The sequence below is a fragment of the Mesoplodon densirostris genome, chromosome 5 (genome assembly GCF_025265405.1).
Source record: "Mesoplodon densirostris isolate mMesDen1 chromosome 5, mMesDen1 primary haplotype, whole genome shotgun sequence".
Classification (NCBI taxonomy): Eukaryota; Metazoa; Chordata; class Mammalia; order Artiodactyla; family Ziphiidae; genus Mesoplodon; species Mesoplodon densirostris.
The window spans coordinates 124358138-124375881 of NC_082665.1; the positions used below are offsets into that span (position 1 = coordinate 124358138).

The 17744-nt window shown below is 42.0% G+C and overlaps 1 pseudogene; it reads left to right on the plus strand.

Annotated features, from left to right (window-relative positions):
* The first annotated feature begins 411 nt into the window (after positions 1 to 411).
* On the plus strand, positions 412 to 6582 carry LOC132490534 (vacuolar protein sorting-associated protein 72 homolog; annotated as a pseudogene).
* Positions 6583 to 17744: the final 11162 nt, after the last annotated feature.

Below are 17744 nucleotides of genomic sequence, written 5' to 3' on the forward strand. Positions count from 1 at the left end.
AAAGAGGGAATGAATGCATGAAAAATGCTTAGAACATTGCTTCACATACATCAAGTGCTCAAGACATGTTATGATAATTTCAGCTGGGCCTTGGGGAGGATGATCTTTCCGAGGGTTTCTTTGACAATAGAGCTTCCTTCATTGTTTAGTGGACTTCTGGCCTAATTGCTTCTGGTAAGTTCCACAGTCAGATGTCTGCTAGTCAGAGATCAGATTCATAGTCCTTGAGCTTGACAAGTATATTTTTGAGCCTAGGTATTAGCTTATGTGGAACTGGGCATAATTTTCTATCCTATTTGTGCAGAAACAAAAGTATCTCAGATCATTTCACTAATGTGTATGACTACCTAGATCTTGTTTCTTTTCTTTCTCTTGAACCAAACCTTCCACTAAGAGTACCCATTGCGAGCTATGTCCATGGTGGATATTTGCCCAACATTATGTCAACCATCAGGCAAAGCTGGAAGGATAAACCCCCAGTCTCCAGTGCTCAGCCACTCTGCTCTACTGAGGTTGGTGTTGTCTTGGCTGACTGTACATTTGTGGGCCTTATATCATCTTTATCTTTTCCTAGCCAGGTTGATAGAGGCAGTTCATAGACAGATGAATGCCTCATGACAACATGTCAACCACCCACAAAATAGGCATCTGTTCTGTTCACAGCGTTATACCAGCCATCATCCCCTTCCATTGCCATGACTCCAACTCCAGCTCAAGTTTGAGCTGCTCTATGAGACTTTTCTTTTATAAAGATCTATGGGGAGAAAATGTGAAGACAGACCTAGACATTTATAGAAAGGCTTTATTTTGTACCTATTTTCATGTATCACCCAGATAAAACATGAATTCTACTTTCCCCCATTTTCATATAAAACTACATACACCACACTGTACATGTAAAACAAATTTGGAAAGGAGCCTCAAGCTGGCCTCTGAAATTGTGTAAGCAATTATCACATTTTTGTGCGCAAATGCAGTAATTATATGTGTAATTTGGCAGCTGGGTTTGAAAATTTGGCCTTAAGTGGAACATAGACAGGAAAAATAAATGTTGGAAAATGCCAATATTTTATAAAGATTTTGAATCAAATAATGGTGAAATTATTGCAAGCCATCTTAATTTTTAATTATAATGATCATTACACAATATACAATAATTTTTTTGAGGAAGAAAAGAACTATAGATCAATTGCCCATCGTTTGTGTCAGAAAAAAATGCCTCAATTCTTAGGGAAGATAATTGTATTTTTCAGAGGTTATGGTACATATTTCAAAGGCTTTCTTTTCCCATGAAGAAAAGATAGTGATTGCCTACTAGTTTGAGTTCTATGACATATTTTACTATAAGACGAAAAGGACTCTTTGTACTGATTACTTTAGAGGAAAAGTAGTATTAACTCTGTGCTTTATTTGAGCTAGTAATCTTAAATTAGACAAAGCTTTCTTTTTAAGTATTTAAGTTTTGGAATATGAGTTTATAGCCCAAATGAAGAGTAATTTAGATATCTTTGATCTAGATTTAAGTTGAAATTTTATAGTAAAATCATAGTTTTTATATTGTCATCGAGATCGAATCTAGTGCATGTGGCTTTTTCATGTGGTTATGAGTGCTGGTGACTTGGAGATGATGTAAGGAAGACCCTGGAGCAATGTTATCTCCTGTGGTTAGTAGGGTAATGGAGAGGTTAACTCTGAAGGCTCTGGAGCCTGCCAACCTGGATTCCAGTCCTGGCTCTACCACTCTGTTAGCCCTGTGACCTTGAGATAGTTACTTAATCCTTAGCCTCTCTGAATCTTAGTCTCCTCACCTGGTAAAATGGGAGCTGTAACATTCCCACCAAATAGAGTCATCGCCAGGGCAGAAGGAGATAGTCATACACGGTAGAGTGTCTGACACTGGTAAGCCTTAAACATGATAACCATTTTTGGTTTTGATCATCATTTGTGGCTCAGTGTTGAACTCCAGTCATGACTAAGTGAGAAGGAAGGCTCTTCCAGCTCAGAAATGCAATGTGAGGGCAAGAGACATTCAGTGTATACAGAAAAGTCCATGGGAAATCCAGGTTCTCCATGGTGAGGCAATGTCCCCAACAGCATGATGAAGGAAGCACATGGTGTGGGCAGAGCTCAGTTATGGGACTTTATTTCGACTCCGTAGCAAACTATTGAGTGCTAAACTAGGGGATAAAGGAAGATGAATAAAGTCTCTCTATCAAGGAGCCTGCAATCTACAGAGGGAATGAGATAAGTGTCTGCATGACTATAATGCATGATGCAACACAGTCAGTGCCAGGGCAAATAAACAAACAAGATGCTCTGGGCATTAAAAAAAAAGGGAGAGAGAACATGCAGGTAAGTTTTTTTCCCCTTCTGCTAAAATCATGCAAATCTTCTTAGAATAGGTAACTTTTGAGGCAGGTATTGAAGGTTGTGGAGATTTTGGTTAAGCAGACATAATAGGGCTGGAGATGAATCCAGTGAAGAAAAGAACATAAATGAGGCAGAGAGGAGAGAAGAAGGGGGCACCCAAGAACACCAGGGACATCCAACATGGTTGCGGGTCATGGAAATAGACCATTAAAGGAGGCTTGGCTGGATTTGGAGAGCCTTTGAACGATATGGTGAGAAGTTTGGCCTTAATTTAGTATCCAACAGGCAGCTCTGAAAGAGCAAGGTCTTGAACAGGTCTGATGTGCATCAGAGAATCACTTGAAGTTTTTGTTAAAACACATATTCGGGGCTTCTCTGGTGGCGCAGTGGTTGAGAGTCCGCCTGCCGATGCAGGGGACACGGGTTCGTGCCCCGGTCCGGGAAAATCCCACATGCCATGGAGCGGCTGGGCCCGTGAGCCATGGCCCCGCTGGGCCTGTGCATCCAGAGCCTGTGCTCCGCAATGGGAGAGGCCACAACAGTGAGAGGCCCGCATACCGCAAAAAAACAAAAACAAACAAACAAAAAAAAACACATATTCCTCACCCCCTACCCAAAGATTCTGATTCAGTAGGTCTGGGATGGAGCCTCAGAATTTGCATTTCCAATGATCTCACATGTCACACTGATGTGGTGGGTTCACAGAACACACTGAATAGCCCTGACATAGGGCACATGGCCTTCCAAAATGTTTTATTTGCAGGTCCTTATTAGTAAAAAAAAATCCAGTATACATCCTCACTATATGTATATTTATTTATTTCCAAATTATAGACAAACTACTGTGTCAGTACCTGTTATGCATATCATAAAGTCTATACCATTATAACCCAAAGAGGCTGAGCTCATGATGAAATAAGCAATTATTGTTTTATTTTTATTTTAATTAGTAATGGTACAAAAGTCTTTTTGCTCTCACTGAAATTACTGTTAAATTTGAATATGCTTCACTGTTTTCTGAAACTTAAAATTTTTCTGATACAACTATCTAAATGTCTTTCTTAATTCACTATTTTTCCAGTACTTTGTTGTAGTGGTTTTTACAATTGAGGACTATATCTTACAAAGGCACATAAATCCAAAGGAGAAAAATTCCTTTATTGGCTGTTTTAAATAAATTCCATTCACCAATTATGGAAAGGCTTTTGTTAAAATGTGACTAGTAGGTTTCCATCTTCTCTGATGTCAATCAGTTTTTCTTGCAAAGCAATAAATAGGTTTTACCATTTTTCATTGTTATCAAAATTCCACTGAAATTCTTTGCTTGGAAGAGTTAAAACTGGTTACAAAAATCTTATTTCCAAGGTTTTAGAATGTGCTGATATGAGATTTAAAAAAATAGATGATATATTTACTGATCTAGTTTTGTATCCAAATTACATAACAATGGACATCTTTCTTTTTTTTTTTTCTTTTGCAGTACGCGGGCCTCTCACTGTTGTGGCCTCTCCCGTTGCGGAGCACAAGCTCTGGACACGTAGTCCCAGCGGCCATGGCTCACGGGCTCAGCCGCTCCGTGGCATGTGGGATCTTCCCGGACCGGGGCACGAACCCGTGTCCCCTGCATCGGCAGGCGGACTCTCAACCACTGCGCCACCAGGGAAACCCCGACATCTTTCTATATATCCTTTTCCAATGTGCTCTGTCAGTAGCCTGAGTTTCTCTCTTTTCTTCTTTTTCAGAAGAAAAGGTAGTTCCTTCTTATTTACTATTGAAACATTACTTCCGCCTTGAAGGGACAGATGGCGTTATTAATGTTATTGTTATTGTCAGTTAAAAAATACTTGATAGGTAGCTTGTTATTGATAGCCTGCTTGTCATCATAGAAAAGCTTAGCATGTCTGGAACACTTGTCTTTCTGTAAATATATGTTTTTAGCCCTTTTGAGTACTTTGCCATAAGCAAATCTCTGTGTTGTAGAAAATATGTTCATGGTTACTTCCCATTTCAATTTGCTCCTAAAGAGTAAAACATATTTTAAAGATTAAAAAAGTAAACTTAAACTTACCACACTGATAGTGTTCTGTGCTTGCCTGTGTAGAGCAGAGCAGGACGAATGAATGTCACATATGACCTGACTCAGTAATCTTAGCCAAAATCCTTTTTTTTTTTTTTTTTTTTGCTGTACGCGGGCCTCTCACTGCTGTGGCCTCTCCCGTTGCGGAGCACAGGCTCCGGACACACAGGCCCCGCGGCCATGGCTCGCGGGCCCAGCCGCTCCGCGGCATGTGGGATCCTCCGGGATCGGGGCACGAACCCGTGTCCCCTGCATCGGCAGGCGGACTCTCAACCACTGCGCCACCAGGGAGGCCCTTAGCCAAAATCCTTTAAAACAGTTGGTAAAAGGAGTGGCCCCATTACTTACACAGCTTTACCATTAAAAAAGTAATTTACTGTTGAGAATATATCTCATGCCTATATTTTACCTTTGACGGTTTGAAAAAAAAAGAAATTCTTCATGCATTTTATTATTGAAACACAACCTAGCAAAAACCGTATGCTGAGACTTGGTAAAATAGAAATAGGGATACTTTCATTATATATCAAGCTCATAACACTGTGTAATTTGTCCCAATTCTTGATTTAAAAATAATTTCCAGGCTGCCGGCGGCCCGCAGGTAGTGGTGTGGGCTCTGACCTCCGAGGACCATGCTGTGTGAGCAGTGGCTGGAGGAGGTGCAGGGTCCACGAGCGGTTGGAGTCTGGGGGGCCGGGCCCTCTGAAGACCTCAGAGCACCAGCTCTCTGGGCTCCTGAGGGCAAGGCAGAAGGATGAGCTCTACCGGATAGCTTATGGGGTTTCAAAGAGGACTAGGAGATGATGAGGACCAAGGGGACCAGTCAGACACAGGATGCCGTAGACTCTGACTTTGACATGGAAAAGGGGACTGAACACTCCGGTGATGGAGAATAGCTGAGAAGGAAGCATGGGGCTCCCATCAAGGAGGATAAGAAGGGCTTCCCTGGTGGCGCAGTGGTTAAGAATCCGCCTGCCAATGAAGGGGACACGGGTTCGAACCCTGGTCTGGGAAGAACCCACATGTTGTGGAGCAACTAAGCCCGTGTGCCACAACTACTGAGCCTAAGCTCTAGAGCCCGTGAACCACAAGTACTGAGCCCGTGTGCCACAAGTAGTGAGCCCGCAAGCCACAACTACTGAAACCCGCGTGCCTAGAGCCTGTGCTCCGCAACAAGAGAAGCCACTGCAATGAGAAGCCCGTGCACCGCAACGAAGAGTAGCCCCCGCTCGCTGCAACTAGAGAAAGCCCACGTGCAGCAACGAAGACCCAACACAGGCAAAAATAAATAAATAAAATAAATACATTTATTAAAAAAAAAAAAAAAAACAGGAGGATAAGGAGCCTCTCAAGAGCTTGAGGCCTCAAAATGTCAGCAGCACCTGGGCTGGTGGTGCTCAGAAAAGCTGAGAAGAGAAGGCACTGCTCCCGCCAGAGCTACAAGACAGTGCCTCTGGCCATGGGAAGTTCCTGCGCCCATCTACAGCTGTGCACACACCACATTCCTTCAGGTACAGGAGAAGCAGGGCCGGCCACGGGGCGAGAGGGGCCCCACTGGGAGTGGAGGAGCTGCTCGGAGAGGCCAAAATCACAGAGGAGCTTGACTGACATTCACTGGAGACACATGAGTGGCCCGAGGCTGACGGAAAGAAGCAGGTTCCCAAGAGGTGGAAGTGCCCGGGGTCCGTCGCCACCTCCCATTCAGTGACAGTGCCACTTGTTGGGGAGCCAGGCCCTAAAGAAAAGGACTTGATCCTGCTCCCACAGCTTCTGCAGGGACTCCCGGCGCTCGCCCTGGACCCGTCCTCCCTCCTGCTGGCGGTCCACGTGCCTTCATCACTTTTAGGGATGAGGGGACAGTTAAGGAATGGTTTCTCCAAGGGCGGTCCCCAAATGTCCCTGCTGGAGAGGTCTGCCCAGTGACCCATCGCCCAGCTCTAAACCAGGACCCTGTTACAGACATCTGCCACGTCACTGATCCAGCTTCAAGATCATCCCTGAGGCCTACAAAAAATACATCACTGTCCATGGGCTTCTGCCCCCTGCCTCAGCCCTGGGAACCTGGTCCATCACCTCCTGAGCCCCTCTAAGGCTCTGGGCCCTGAGCCATACGCCAGAAAATTGTCATCAAATGAAGCGATATCTTGTCCTCAGAAACCTCTTTCCTGCTCTGACTTGGGGCTCTTAATGTCTCCCCCCACCCCCTCACCTTCCGCTTCTGTCATCGCTGATTTTTGTCCAGCCCTTTCCTATATTTCTTTCCCCATCTTTTCCCTTAGTTTTTACTGGTTTTGTTTGTGTTTTTTTTTTTTTTTTTTTTTTTTTTTTTTTTTTTTGCCGTACGCAGGCCTCTCACTGTTGTGGCCTCTCCCGTTGTGGAGCACAGGCTCTGGATGCGCAGGCTCAGCAGCCATGGCTCACGGGCCCAGCCGCTCCGCAGCATATGGGATCCTCCCAGACCGGGGCACGAACCCGTATCCCCTGCATCGGCAGGCGGACTCTCAACCACTGCGCCACCAGGGAGGCCCTGTGTTTTTTAATCTAATAAAATAGAAAGATGAAAAAACAAAATTTCAGCAATGTTTTCCATGCATCTTAACAAAATGGGTTCAGATTCCACTGAAATTCTTTGTTTGGAAGAGTTTTAATCTGGTTAAAAAGTCCTGTATTTTCTGACAAAGGTGTCCATGTTGGTTTGTACCATATCATTTTGTATGTATTATTTCAGCACTCACCAAAGCAAAAAAAAAAAAAAAAAAAAAGGATATCTGTAATTGCACATAGCCTTTTGTTTCTCACTGTTAAAAGGAAATTACATGTTTCCTGAAATTTTGTAAGACAATGGATTGAGTAATGCCTAATTTAAACATCTTTCCAAAAATTGCAGCGGCTTGTCTCTTTGTTTCGGATGTTTATTTTAAAAAATGTCTTGTGAATTGTGACTGGTTCGAATTATCATTAGCTTTTACTTCAAAGCACAATTCTACATATGCATATCAAAGTCATTAACCAGTATGTCAAGATACTATACACACACACATACATATACACACACATATATATAAGATGTAGTTCACTGTTAATGAAAATAAATGTAAATCTATGTTTTAAATGGTCTTCTGGATAGCTTCGAATTTTTTTAGCTACTTTCTTGTCACTGATTTTATATTATAAAATGTTAGATGAAAAATCTGTACTGGGGTAAATGTGTTAATGCTGCCATTTTCTTGTTAATTTGAGCTTGCAAAATTGGTATTCTTGTCCATTGATGGCTTCTTTGCAGGAATATTTAACCAGGTGTCCATTTCCCAGAGTTAATTAAAACTCAGTTATACGGTTTGTAACCTCACTGTTACCTGGATGTGCCTAAACTGTAAAGCACTAAATATGCAAGAGCGGCAACAGGGTCCTGGTCATCTGCTCTGTGTTTAGGTGTCTCATGTATGCTATGTGCCCTTGACATTCTTACATATAGACTAGGGGAAGACAGCAGTATGAGTCCATGTATATGAAATGTAATAAAGCTTATGTAATTTTTTATTTTTTTAATCTATATATTATATATATATTATATATATATATATATATATATATATATATACATACACACACATAATAAATATATGTTTCTGCAAACCCCCAAAATCATCTTGTTCATTACCTGGATCTGTGCACTCCCACTTTGGAGACCACTGGGAGAATGAATCAGTTGGTGGAAGTACAGACAGGCTAGAGCAGAGGGAGATGGGAGGCTACGATAAGAGACAAATGCCATTTTCCAGGAACACCTAAGAAATAAAAGCCATGTCTGATCTCAAGGAGCTTTCAATGACATAAAGAGATGGAACATAGTCTCATAACGCAATTCCAGGACAGTTACAAAGCAGAGAATCATTACTTTGGATAGGACTGTAAATTCAGGAGTATGAGGAAGGAAGTAGCCTTGCTTTCCCCATGGAGTCCTTGCTTCCTGATGCACGAACTTGTAACAGAGGGATTCATTGCTATTGACTACTTCAGCTTCCTCCAGGCAAATAACTCTGAGGGGAACATACAGTAGTTAAGTCCCAAACATTTTAGTATGAATGAGTTTTTTGTGGTATGCGGGCCTCTCACTGTTGTGGCCTCTCCCGTTGCGGAGCACAGGCGCCAGATGCGCAGGCTCAGCAGCCATGGCTCACGGGCCCAGCTGCTCCGCGGCATGTGGGATCTTCCCGGGCCGGGGCACGAACCCGTGTGCCCTGCATCGGCAGGCGGACTCTCAACCACTGCGCCACCAGGGAAGCCCGGAAGTTAAGTTTTGAGTTGAGAGGTGGCCAGTGAGGTTTGGTGAAATTAGGAGAGGAAGAAGAATAGGAAAACTTCCAGATGGGAGTTTTAACATCAAAAGGCAGGTCACGTATAAAAGCCTGAACTTCTCTAGTTTCTGTGTTTTTGGAGCTAAATTCCATACTTGCAAACAAACTTCTCATTTATTTATTTTCTAAACTTTTATTAAATGCCTATAGGTGCTAGGCACTGTTCTAGCTACTGGGAATACTGTATCAAACAAAAGAAACCAAGTCAGTGATCTCATGCGGTTTCCATTTCACAGTGGGAGATAGACGTAAAGATAGCTGACTACAAGCAGTGAAGAGAAATATAGCAGGATCAGGGTTTGGAGTACAGCTCTGTGTGTGTGTGTGTGTGTGTGCGTGCGCACGCGCGTGTATGCATATCTTAGATTCCCTAGGACACAGAACCTGAGACAAAGCTTACATCCTAATACTTTTGGGAGGTGCAATCTCAGAGCAGTAAAGGTGAGGGAGAAAGGAATGCAAAGCAGAGCAATCAGGAAAACAAATAAAAGGTGGTGCATTTTTGAACTGGTCAGAGCCTCAGAAGAAACAGGTGGGTCACTCAGGACATTCCCAGAGAGTCCATATGGAGCTTCGTCCTTGGGGGAACGAAGGAGAGAAGGAGAGCAACTTATGTTGATTTCCTTCTATTTCTGGTCTCTCGCTGATCAAATTCACTTCTGGTTTGTGTTATCTGGCCTCTCTGGGCAGCTACTGGGGTGGCTGGAACCTTCATGGGTCCAGCTGGGTTGACCTCGGATTCAGGGACTGCTGAGGGCTGACTCTCTCCCAGAAAGAAGAGTTGAATCATCCAGCAAAGGTAAGAGATGACATCAGGGTTTTGATCACATGCACTGTATTTACTGGGGCTCCTCCACCTGGGAAGCAGGGCAAACTGGTGATGCCTGGGGAGAGGTGGAACAGAACAAATCTGCAGAGGCACATAAACTGGGTCCAGTCCATGAGCTCTTTTATGTATGATGGCCAAACCTCCCCAATAAGGTACTGTTTGAGCAGAGCTCTGAAGCAAGTGAGAGAGCCAACCACGTGGATATCTTGCAGAAATTGATTCTAGGCAGAGGGCATATCAAGTGCAAAGACCTTCTTCAGGCAAGAGCAGAAGGTGAAGGGCAGGAGGAAGCCAGACTGGCTAGATGGGAATAATTGAGGGCAAATGGTGGGGATGAGCTCAGAAAGCTTTAAATTTCAATCTGCTTATACGGAATGAATCTAAAATATATAAATTAGTTGAACATATTATGCATTATCGGTGAAATGCATAATTAGTGGAGAGCCCTCAGCGGAGGGCTTTCTAAACCTTGGTCGGTCTTTGGCTTTTACTCTCAGTGAGATGGAAGCCAAAGAGTGATGGGATGTGACTTACATTTTTAAAGGATCTTCTGCCTTCTGGTGGAGAATAGATTATAGAGGGGTGAAGGAGGAAGCTGGAAAACCAGCTTGGAGACGCTTACATCAGGTGGCGACTGAGGAGGTGCTGAGATGCTGGATTCGAGTTATGTAAAATTAGGACTGTCGGGGTTTTCTCAGGGTTGGATGTGGAGTGTCAAAGAAAGAGAAATCAAGGATGATTCTAAGAGTTTTGGCCTGAGCAACTGGAAAAGAGAATGAGTCTCACAAAGACCAAGTTCCTTTCTTTTGGTGGGACTTACCTATTTTGCCAATAAGAAGCTGTCTCTGACAGATGTATGGATACCAAGGGGGGAAGGGAGGATGGGATGAATTGGGAGATTGGGATTGACATATTACACTATTAATACTATGTATGAAATAGATAAATAATGAGAACCTACTGTATATCACAGGGAACTCTATTCAATGCTCTGTGGTGACCTAAATGGGAAGGAAATCCAAAAAAGAGGGGATATATGTATGCGTATAACTGATTCACTTTGCTGTACAGCAGAAACTAACACAACATTGTACAGCAACTATACTCCAATAAAAATTAATAAAAAAAAAAAGAAGCTCTCCCTGAGCAGGATCCTCCATTGTAAAATATTGCAAGTCGAGTTCACCAATAATGCATAAAATGTTCAACTAATTTATATATTTTAGATTCATTCCATATAAGTAGATTGAAATTTAAAATTTCCATCATGTATTAAGTCTGGTTATAGTGTCTCTATTAAGGAAAAAAGGCTTAATTAACCCTAGAAGTAATAAGTTGCCTAAGTAGCATGCTCCCGTGCATTGGGAGAGGGGTGGTGAAATGTACTTATTTTTAGTATTCCTCCAATGAAAGGCAGGCTGGAACTCCCCATACAATGTTTCAGATTGCTGTTGCATGTCGTCATGTTGGTTTCATTGTTATTGATGCTCAACTCTCTGAAAATATCTCTGGCTCATGCCAAAGGTCCTGAAATATTTCAATGATTTATGAAACAAAGAGGTTTCCTCAATGTCTGTGAAGCAACGCTGATGGCTTTAGCGAATGCAGTAGTAAGCATTTATTACAGCACCAGCAGTGCAGTTACCTGGCTGCTTTCTGTTCCATTAACAAGTTGTGAAAAAGTCTTGATGGAGCTTTTAGCCATAAACATCTTAGAGTGTTATCTGTTTTTCGAAGATTAATTCCATCTGAAATAGTGAAGCAAATGATAAACAGCTTAAAGGAGACCAGAGAAATAGATCATGTTAAGTTGAGGGCAATAATATCGTTCCTCACTTCAGAAAACTTTTCAGGAGAGAGAAATCTGATAAGAAAAATGGGTTGAGCCATGTTTATTGGATGAAACCTGTTAGGCTATTCCTGCCAAGGTGTGTTAAAGGGGAGGGAATAAATAGTTACAGGTAAAAAAAGAAAGATAAAATGTAGGAAATTTGGGCTTCTCTGGTGGCGCAGTGGTTGAGAGTCCGCCTGCCGATGCAGGGGACACGGGTTCGTGCCCCGGTCCGGGAAGATCCCACATGCCGCGGAGCAGCTGGGCCCGTGAGCCATGGCCGCTGAGCCTGCGCGTCCGGAGCCTGTGCTCCGCAACGGGAGAGGCCACAGCAGTGAGAGGCCCGCATACCGCAAAAAAAGAAAAAGAAAAAGAAAAAAAGATGTAGAAAATTTTGTTTAAAAAATATTTTTGGTTCATACAATTATTTGAACACCCCCATACTCTAAATATTTATTTATTTATTTATTTTCAACTTGTGGTTTCTGAACAGATTGGGCTTAAACCCAAATGAGTCCTGGGGCCTAGCACAGAAGCATTCAGATGAGGTCTAGTTGGCAGAAGTTTTACTTGGGACAAAAATTTTAGTTGAAAAGGCGGAAATGTGTTCTAAATTCTTATCGATAGAGGTCAAAGCACATTGCTGTTGGCAATGCCAAGAAGAAGGTAGGACCACATCTGTAACTCACCACTACTGAGCAGGAGAAACTGATCCAGGTTTTGGTATAGCTCAAGACACATTCTGAATGATTAGCAAACACTGAGGACCCAGCTTTTGCCCAGTGGAAAGACACACTTGATGACAAATAACTCTCCTTAGAGTTTTAGACAGGCACAGAGAATGATATGCTATTTACCCAGCAGGTAGTAGCATATGACATTTACCACCTCAAGGAGTTGTTGCAGATGGAAAATATGATCAATTCCAGAGGCATCTTCAGACTACAGATGATACATTCATGGAAGTTTCAGTGCTTCTGCAACATCCCAGAATCTGTGGACTTTGATGTCATTCACTAGTCATCCTTTGATTATGAGCCGGATGTGCCATTCTTTACACCTTAACATAATATCTTTTATGTTCCAATTTCAGGGAAACCTGAGATAATAAAGTAGTCATGCATTTATTTATTCATTTAGTCAACATTTATTCAGCACCTGTTTGTAGGGGATTAGGCTAGGCAGAGATTAATAAGAAATGAAAGGCATTTTTTTCTTATAAAGATTGCTATTATCTGGTAAATAATAATAGTAATTATTACTATGCTTCCCCAGGCTACATAAATCCTTCTTGAAATGGGATGACATTAACAGTAGCAACACAGATTTCTCTGACTCTCATCTATAATTGCAGGACCTCTGCTTCTGGAAAAGAGTCTAGTATTTATTGCTGGGAGTCCCACATGGGTTCTGCTGGGTACCACATATGGCCCCCATTTTTTCCCCCTGCTGCTCTGGCTTCCTTCTGTGTAGGCCTCCAGTTATGGGGCACTTCCCTGCCTCTGGGGCCCGGGGCTGAGCTGCTCTCCATGGGATCTACCGCTTCTTCTGAGCATTACTGCTGCAGATGTGTGGGATTCCTTTGGTGGCAACTGTGCATAGTGCTTTTTGGAGTTCTCAGGATGCCAGAGCCACACTGTATTCCTGGCAGAAGTAGGTAATGTATGTCTCTCCCAATTCTGGGTCACATGATGAAGCAGGGCTATTTGTGCCAACGGCCTTACAGAGCTCTACTGCCTCAGTTCTTCCTATTTTTATTCATAGCTTCTCCTTCATGATTCTTCCTCTGTCCTCTCTCCTTCTCTCCATCCTCCATTGCCACAAAGTTCATTGGGGCTGGGGGTGGAGGGCAGTGAGGGCAGGGTGGACAAATCCAAGTGACACTTCGTAACTCAGAATCCTGCCCTCTTCCAATAACTGCTGTTATTAGACCAGCTTTTATATCTGATGCCTTTTCCCCATAGGGTAGGATTCTCTTAGTTCTTGTTGTAAATAGACTTGTAGTTGGCCTGGTTTATCAGGCCTGCGGGCACGCTCAAACATCATAGGCTGAAGTCTGTTAATCATTTACATTTGAATCTCATCACAAAGCATTTTCAGAGACAGTGTCTCATTTTTCTCACCACAGCCCAGGGTCATACAGCTTTGACTTTCCATGCAGACTCCATAGTGTAGCATCCAGATCTCTTTACTCTCTGGCCTCCACATATCTCTGTTAATTTCCTCTCTTCACCTCTCCATCTCTCCATGTGAAGGCTATGTGCCAGTTATAGAGGGAGAATCACGTGCAATTTTCTGAATTCTCTACTCTCCCTTTTACCTTTGTGACTTTACAATGTGTCTTACATTGGGGTCCCTGGAAACAGGCTCTGAGATGGAGAACTGCATAGGGAGTGCTCTTGGGAGATTCACTCACAAAGAAGTGAGGAAGGCAGGATCGGGCATTGGGAGAAGCTGATGTGCAGTGTGGTTACAAGTGAGGTTTCAGACAGTCCTACAGAGAATGTAACCCTGGGCAAGACAGTTCTCTGAGGCTGAGGGCAATTGCCAGTGAGGAACGAAGATGTGAGCAGCCAGCATTTGATATTACCAGCAACTGCGGGAATGGGTGAGTCAGCCCTGACGAAGGGCACAGGTGGAATACCAAAGTATCCATTATACATATTTTCCTTCCACTTTAGTGTTCTTACTCAGCTTAATTGCTCAAAATCATGCCATATTTTAGTTTCTTTTATATTTAAATCATTTTTTGTCTTATACAACTAATTTTTCTTGGACTTTCTAATTGATATTTTGCCCCTCCCCACCATGACAAAATAAACATATGTTTTAATCTAACTGCTAAGCTCAACTTGCTTCTCTATTTAAAAATGAGTGGGGACTTCCCTGGTGGCGCAGTGGTTAAGAATCCACCCGCCAATGCAGGGGACACGGGTTCGAGCCTTGGTCCGGGAAGATCCCATATGTCGCAGAGCAACTAAGCCCGTGTGCCACAACTACTGAACCTGAGCTCTAGAGCCTGCGAGCCACAACTACTGAGTCCGCGTGCTGCAACTACTGAAGCCCGTGCACCTAGAGCCCATGCACCTAGAGCCCGTGCTCCGCAACAAGAGAAGCCAGGCAATGAGAAACTCGTGCACCGCAACAAAGAGTAGGCCCCGCTCGCTGCAATTGGAGAAAGCCTGCACGCAGCAACGAAGACCAAACGCAGCCAAAAAAAAAAAAAAAAAAGTGGAATGGCATTGACAAAAGAATGGGTAAAGAAGATGTGGTACATATATACAATCGAATATTACTCAGCCTTAAAATGAATGAAATAATGCCATTTGCGGCAACATGATGGACCTAAAGATGATCATACTAAGTGAAGTAAGTCAGACAGAGAAAGACAAATATATGATGTCACTCTTATGTGGAATCTAATTTTAAAAAATGATACAAATGAACTTATTTACAAAACAGAAACAGACACATATTTCAAAGACAAACTTATGGTTACCAGAGGGGAAACATGGGGGGTAGAGGGATAAATTAGGACCTTTGAATTAACATATACACATTGCTATATATAAAATAGATAACCAACAAGGACCTACTGTATAGCACAGGGAACTCAATATTCTGTAATAACCTATATGGGTAAAGAATCTGAAAAAGAATGAATATATGTATATGTATAACTGAATTACTTTGCTGTACACCTGAAACTAACACAACATTGTAAATCAACTATACTCCAATAAAAGTTTTTAAAAAAATGAATGGAATGGGATACACGTTTTTCTTTTTTTAAAAAATTAAAAAAAATTATCTATTTATTTGGCTGTGTCAGGTCTTAGTTACTTCACACAGGATCTTTGTTGTCGCATGCAGGCTCTTTGTTGTGGCATGTGGGATCTTTTAGCTGCGGCATGTGGTATCTTTTAGTTGCAGCGTGTGGGATCTAGTTCCCTGAACAGGAATAAAACCCGGGGCCCCTGCATTGGGAGCATGGAGTCTTAGCCACTGGACCACCAGGGAAATCCCTACACCTTTTTCTTAGACATAATTTTCTTGAATTCCCTCACCTCCCATTCTATTTTGGAATAATTGTTTCCTAGTTCTGTTGCACAGCTCTCCTCCTGGGATATGTTTTCACTGAACTCCTGCTTTAGAAATAATATTTCTTTTTTTTGGCCATGCCACGCAGCATGTGGGATCTTCCCCGACCAGGGATTGAACCCATGCCCCCTGTACTGGGAGTGCAGAGTCTTAACCACTGGACTGCCAGGGAAGTCCTAGAAATAATATTTCTTAGATTCCATGTCTTCCTCGTATTTCTGTTTACAGCCTCAAGTTACTTTTTACAAAGGATTAGTGGAGATAAAATTTTGTCTAAAAATGCAGGATTTTGCTATGAAATAACATTTTTGGCTCAAAATAATTTCTACTCATAACTTTAAAGGATGATTCCATCATCTTCTAGCAGCTAATATTGCTGATGAGAAATCTGATGTCTCTATGATTCTCCTTCCTTTGCAGGTAACCTGTTCTTCTTTGGTGGCCAATTTTGGATCTTTGTATTATCTTCAGTAGTCTGAAATCTCATTAAGTTATCACTAAGGATGAGTCTTCCTAAGTTCATCCTGTTAGGCGCTTTGTGGTTGCCTTCAATCTCATAGGCACTATCTTTTCTCAGCTCAGGAAATTTGTCTCCAACTATTTTTTCACTTCATTTTCTTAGTTTCTTCTTGTATGTTGTTCATGAATCTATTCAATTGATTCCCCCCCACCGTATTTTCCATTTCTTTGTAATTCTCCTCAGTGTTTTGAGAGACCTACTCTTCTTTTTTTTCATCTTTTCTGTCAAATTTATTATGACAATTGTAGTTTTAGTTGCCAAAGTCTCTTATCTTTGCTCCTTTTTATGACAATCAATTCTTGCAGTTTTTCCAAACCTATGGCAAGGAAGCTGTACTTTCATACTCCTGAATCTCTCAGTCATTAGAATGCACAGGAGTGTGTCCAGTGGCTTGAAGGAAGTTCTCCAAAACAAGCTCCTGAGAGATCTATGGGAATCTAGATGGAGCACTGAAGTTATACCCTACTGATACAATTTTGACTGTGGTGTGACATTCTTTTATTGAGCTTTATGAACATGATGAAAATGAGCTGCATCTCATGTTAAATTTGTTAAAATACTATCTTGGAATTTCTTGGGATTTATCATGACTTTTCTGGCATTTTCTGGGTCTCACTTACTGGCAAGATGGAATTAAACCAGACAGGACAGGAATAATGGTCAAAGTTAATTGGATTTATTCAAAGTGAGGAAATTAAGAGTTGCCATTACATACAGATTAGGGAGCCATAAGAGAGAAAGAGTTATATTGCAAGGTGTGGATTTTAGTTGAAATCCATAGAAAGTGGTCAGTTGTTAGAGGTTTTTTTGGGCAAAGAGCAATGAGACGGTCCAGTCTAACATATGTATTCTCTCTTATTCACAACCTTCATTGTTGAAGTGGTTGCAAACAAATAAATATTTACTCTAAATAAAGGCTGAAAGATTGAGAAATCATTTCCAATATCATGAGATGACAGTGCTGGTGAGTCACTTCCTTCCTAAGAACTTTAGATTAATCGAGACTTCAGAAGAACTTAGTTTCACATAATATGTTGCAGTTATTTTTACATTATAAAATCTGATTATTTGCGAGTGTTTCCCAGGTTTGGTTGGAGGTTGAATTGTTCCTGAAGGCTTGTGTCATAATCTTTACTGTATTTTTTTAACATCTTTATTGGAGTATATTTGCTTTACAATGGTGTGTTAGTTTCTGCTTTATAACAAAGTGAATCAGTTATACATATACATATGTCCCCATATCTCTTCCCTCTTGCGTCTACCTCCCTCCCACCCTCCCTATCCCATCCCTTTAGGTGGTCACAAAGCACCGAGCTGATCTCCCTGTGCAATGCGGCTGCTTCCCACTAGCTATTTTACATTTAGTAGTGTATATATGTCCATGCCTCTCTTTCACTTTGTCCCAGCTTACCCTTCCCCCTCCCCATATCCTCAAGTCTATTCTCTAGTAGGTCTGTGTCTTTATTCCCATCTTGCACCTAGGTTCTTCGTGACCTTTTTTTTTTTTTTAGATTCCATATATATATATGTGTTAGCGTACGGTATTTGTTTTTCTCTTTCTGACTTACTTCACTCTGTATGACGGACTCTAGGTCCATCCACCTCACTACAAATAACTCAATTTCGTTTCTTTTTTTATGGCTGACTAATATTCCATT